Consider the following 6,000-nt stretch of genomic DNA (forward strand, 5'->3'; position numbering starts at 1 on the left):
CCAAAATTGAACTTTTTGGTCGTAATTCCACTCACCGTGTTTGGAGGAAGACAAATGATGAGTTCCATCCCGAGAACACCATCCCTTCTGTGAAGCATGGGAGTGGTAGAAACATTCTTTGGGGGTGTTTTTCTGCACACGGGACAGGACGACCGCAGCCATGTATTGTGAGATTTTGGGAACAATTGCTTTCCCTCAGTCAGAGCATTGAAGATGGGTCACAAACGGGGTCTTTCGACATGTCAATGACCCGAATCACACAGCCAGGAAAACCAAGGAGTGGTGCATAAACCACATATCAAGGTTCTGGTGTGGCCTATCCAATCTCCAGACCTAAACCCAATAGAAAATCTTTGGAGGGACCTGAAACTCTGTGTTTCTCAGCAACAGCCCAGAAACCTGTCTAATCTAGAGAAGATCTGTGTGGAGGAGTGGGCCAAAATCCCTCCTGCAGTGTGTGCAAACCTGGTGAACAACTACAGGAAATGTTTGACCTCTAATTGCAAACAAAGGCTACTGTACCAAATATTAACATTGGTTTTCACAGGTGTTCAAATACTTATTTGCAGCTGTATCACACAAATAAATCTAAAAAAAAAAATCATACATTGTGATTTCTGGATTTTTCCTTTTAGATGATCTCTCTCACAGTGGACATGCACCTACGATGAAAATTTCAGACCCCTACATGATTTCTCAACACACCTGCCATTTTTAATTTTCATGCCAAAGGAGAAATTGTGTATCAGATCCAAAGTTGAGACGTAGATCTATGGCAGCATAGTTGACACCTGCGTTCTAAATTGTCCATAGGTGTACAGTTGAAGTACCACTAAAGTTCTAAAGGACTGAAGAAAAACTAGCAAGACGAATTAAACCAGAAAACCGATTGATCGATCGGTGGATTCTCCTCCTGTGAATTTTGCCGTTTTGGATCTGCAATATTTCAGACACTGTTCGATGTATAATGGTTACATAACTTTGTTAAAAAATAGTATTTTTTTGACCAAAAATGGTAATTGCTAGCACGTTAATATCGTGATTGCTAACTGTTTAGCATTTGGCTGTCTCAAATCCTGTCCACCAAATGTATAGCATGCAGTACATTCAATACCGGCATATGCAGTACATTCAATACCGGCATATGCAGTTTAAGGATTTCAGTTCATTGTTCATAAATGAGACAAAAATGTACTGAATTGGGAAAAAATAATAATAATTTGTGACAAATATGATTCATTCAGATACAGTCATCACGAAGTCTGTTATGAATTACTTTTTTTCTTTTTCTCAAAACTCGAGCACCAATTTTTATAGATCAGAAAAGCTTTCAATTTTTCAATTCATGATTTATGATTTGGGCAACTGGTAATCTGACCGCGATGGTGCTCTTACCTGAAAAAACGCATCCTTAGCTGTGGGGAGGGTATGAGAAACGGGACTGGGGAAGGAGGCTACTGAATACCTGTAAAAGACTGACACTGTTAGAGAAATATAGACTACATAGAGTGAAGAAAATAAGTATTTGAACACCCTACAAGTTCTCCCGCTTAGGAAACATGGAGGGGTCTGAAATTTTCATTGTAGGTGCATGTACATTGTGAGACAGATAATCTAAAAGGAAAAATCCAGAAATCACAATGTAGGATTTTTCTAACCATTTATTTGTGTGATACAGCTGCAAATAAGTATTTGAACACCTGAGAAAACCGACGTTAACATTTGGTACAGTAGCGTTTGTTTGTAATTACAGAGGTCAAACATTTCCTGTAGTTGTTCACCAGGTTTGCACACACTGCAGGAGGGATTTTGGCCCACTCCTCCACATAGATCTTCTCTAGATCAGACAGGTTTCTGGGCTGTCACTGAGAAACACGGAGTTTCAGGTCCCTCGAAAGATTTTCTATTGGGTTTATGTCTGGAAACTGGCTAGCCCACAACAGAACCTTGATATGCTTCTTACGGAGACACTCCTTGTTTTTCCTGGCTGTGTGCTTCGGGTTATTGTCATGTCTAAAGACCCCGTTTATGACCCATCTTCAATGCTCTGACTGAGGGAAAGAGGTTGTTCCCCAAAATATCACAATACATGGCCGTGGTCATCCTCTCCGAAATACAGTGCAGTCGTCCCCCCAAAGCGTGATGCCACCACCACCATGCTGCACAGGAGGGATGGTGTTCTTGGGATGGAACTCATCATTCGTTTAGCTTCTTCCATTCTCTAATGATTGCTCCAACAGTGGACCGTTTTTCACAAAGCTGCTTGTAAAGTTTTGTCTCTGGTGTCTTTGTACAGCTCTTTGGTCTTTGCCATGTTACAGGTTTGAGTCTTACTGATTGTATGGGGTGGACAGGTGTCTTTATGCAGCTAACGACCTCACACAGGTGCATCTGATTGAGGATAATACATGGAGTGGAGGGGGACTTTTAAAGGCGGACTAACGGGTCTTTGAGGGTCAGAATTATAGTCGATAGACAGGTGTTGAAATACTTATATGCAGCTGTATCACACAAATAAATCATTTGAAAATTATACAGTACATTGTGATTTCTGGATTTTTCTTTGTAGATGATCTCTCTCACAGTGGACGATGCACCTACGACGGAAATTTCAGACCCCTCCATGATTTCTAAGTGGGAGAACTTGCATAACAGGGTGTTCAAATACTTATTTTCTTCACTATACGTTCACACCACAAAAATACTCACTGCTATTCACAGAATATATCATTTTAAAATAACTTTACACTATAGTTACAGAAGGTACCTCAATGGGTATATGTATAGGTATCGTGATTAAACTCTGGGAGAATCAGCGATAGCTGTAAGTTGGACCAGGAGGTGTCAAACACAAGGCCCGGGGGCCAGAACCGGCCCACCACATGATTTTATGTGGCCCCGAAGGGCCAATCTAATGTGTCAACTTCCATGATTCTTGTGAAAATCTGTACCAACATTTCAAATTGTATCATAAATGATAATGTTGAGATATTAAAAGTATTTTCTTTTGCAAACATGAACAGTAGTGCGGCACAGTGGAGCAGCTGGAAAGCATTGGGCTCACATTTTTGAGGTCCCGGTTTCAATCCCGGCCCCACCTGTGTTTAGTTAGCATGTTCTCCCTGTGCCTGCGTGGGTTTTCTCCGGGCACTTCGGATTCGTCCCACATTCCAAAAACATGCAACCTTAATTGGACACTCTAAATTGCCTCTAGGTCTTGTTGTGAGTGCGGCTGTGTATCTCTATGTGCCCTGCGATTGGTTGGAAACCAGTTCAGGGTGTACCCTGCCTCCTGTCCGTTGACAGCTGGGAAAGGCTCCAGGAATCCCTCGCCTCTTATGAGGATAAGCGGCAAAGAAAATGGATGGATGGATGGACTATTGAAGCTCAAATTCAGCCTGGATGAAGCCTGAATTCTTTCGAAGGTTTTCTGCCCCGTGATATCTGCTTCACAGGTTTAAGGATTCGGGTTTGAGTCTCTGGGCTGTTTGGCTTGCCACCATACCCGTACTTGCCCTCCTGTCATCAGAGTAGCAGAAATCATATTAAGCAAGGACCCAGCTGTACAAGTACAGGGTTTTGGGTTAGCTATGGCTAATTTACGTGAGAAAGGATTAACCCCCCCTACATGAGCCTACACGAGTTGGGGGTGACTTTGGATGAGAGGCAAGCTAAACCTTGGACTGCCCACCAGTCAGTCACAGGGTGCACATAATTGAGTCAAATAATTATTCATACTCACATTCATACCTAGGGACAATGTCAGGTGTTTAATTCACCAGGAATTTGAGCAGAAACTGAAGTACCCGGAGAAAACCCACCTAAACTCAGGGTGAACAAGAATCTGAGCCGAGATTCAAACCCTAAACCTTAAAACTGAGACATCAAAAACATTGGAGAGATTTCAGACTTCGTCCAACTGGATTGAATTTGAGCTTCAACAGTCCAGCCAACCATCCATTTTCTGAGCCGTTTATCCTCACAAGGGTCACCGGAGTACTGGAGGCTATCCCTGCTCTCATCGGGCAGGAGGCGGGGTACACCCTGAACTGGTTGCAAAGCCAATCGCAGGGGCACATCCAGACAAACAGTCACAATCACACCTTGGGGCAATTTAAAGTTTCCAATGAATGCATGTTGTTGGGATGTGGGAGGAAGTAGTTCTCAACCAAATACAAGACGGTGTGTTGGTTTGGCTGAGGGCGGGGGGGGGGTGGGGGGAAGAGAGATTACAGAGAGGAGGTTAGATTGGTTCCCTTCCGATATAAAAATTTTAAACGAATTGCACCCCCCCCCATCCTCCCACCACAAAAAAATGTCATAATTCAACTATGGTAAGTCGAACCTTACAAACAAAACATAATGTTGGATCTCCCATTAGGTGGTGAAATGTTTCCCATAAAAAAAATAACTGAAACTCAAATAATCCAATCCAATTTAAGAATAATTTGTAAACTGCTGTCATCAATTAGTGCAAATTAACTGCATTGCCAAAAATGAACATTTTAATCATGTATAATTAAAGGGGAAATCCAGTGCTTTACATGAACAGTGTATCAATAGGTCATGTAATATGTACCCTATTTTGAAAATGTGATGCTAAATCATCTCTCATTTATTGGTGTTTTGAGAAGATTTTTATGGACAATTACGAATTTTCAGGGGCGCTGCCCTTTTCACGAGTCACATGACCTACGTGGGCGTATGTGACGTGTTACGTTTCGTTGCAAATGCGCGATTTCATTATGCCCAGCGCTGATTTCTCAGATTTATCCTCATCTGATGAAGAAATAGCGGTATCGGTTGATCGGGAAGACGGAGGAATACTTCCATACAGATATGAAACTGTGGCTGTAATTAATGTTGAATATTCGGATGGTTCTTCGGGCGGGAATCACGCGGAGTCTAACGAGCGAGCCCGCCGCGAGCCGAGCTTTCAGGTGACGGAGGCCTTTAGCCGAGCTTCGGGGTTGGCGGAGGCCTTTAGCCGAGCTTCGATGGTGGTGCAGGCCTTTAGCCGAGGTTCGGTGTCCGGGGCTAAAGAAGTGGCCTCCGCCACCGCCAAAGCCCGGCTAAAGGCTTCCCCGGACGTTGAAGCTCGGCTCGGGGGCCGCACCGGAGCTCGTGGAGGCCTTTAGCCTAGCTTCGGCGTCCGGGGCTCACGAAGCATTAATTAACAACAATTTATGTTGAATATTCGGATGGTTCTTCAGACGGAATGACGCGGAGTCTGACTCCTCAGAGGCCTACACACGACATAAGTGCATAAACAAAGCCCCCCGGGAGCGCCGGGAGCGCCGGGGCGGCAGCCGTGGATGGTTCTTCGGACAGGAATGACGCGGAGTCCGACAAGTGAGCTCCAGCGGCCAGCCGCGAGTTGAGCTTCAAGGCAGCGGAGGCCGTTAGCGCCAGACATCGAAGCTAGGCTAAAGGCCTCCGCCACCACCGAAGGGGGGCCACGAGCTCTGGCAACGGGCCGCAAGCTGAGCTTCGACGTCTGGGGCCAACGAAGCAGCCGGCGCCGGGCCACGAGCCAAGCTTCCAGGTGGCGGAAACCGTTAGCCCCAGACGCCAAAGCTCGGCCAAAGGCCTCCACCGCCACCGGAACTCGGTTAAAGGCCTCCGCCGCCCGCAAGCTAAGCTCGCAGCCCGCCACGGAAGCTCGCTCGTCAGACTCTGCGTCGTTCCCGTCCGAAGAACCATACGAATGTTCAACATTAATTACAGCCACAGTTTCAAATCTGTATGGAAGTATTCCTTCGTCTTCCCGATACTGCTATTTCTTCATCAGATGAGGATAAATTTGAGAAATCAGCACTGGGCATAAATGGTGTCCCATGTTTAGAACGCCACATAACACGTCAAATACGCCCACGTAGATCATGTGACTTGTAAAAATGGCAGCGCCCCTGAAAATTCGTAATTGTCGATAAAAATCTTCTCAAAACACCAATAAATCAGAGAAGATTTAACATCACATTGTCAAAATAGGGTACATAT

This window comes from Syngnathoides biaculeatus, chromosome 20, assembly GCF_019802595.1.
Source record: "Syngnathoides biaculeatus isolate LvHL_M chromosome 20, ASM1980259v1, whole genome shotgun sequence".
In the NCBI taxonomy this organism is placed as follows: Eukaryota; Metazoa; Chordata; class Actinopteri; order Syngnathiformes; family Syngnathidae; genus Syngnathoides; species Syngnathoides biaculeatus.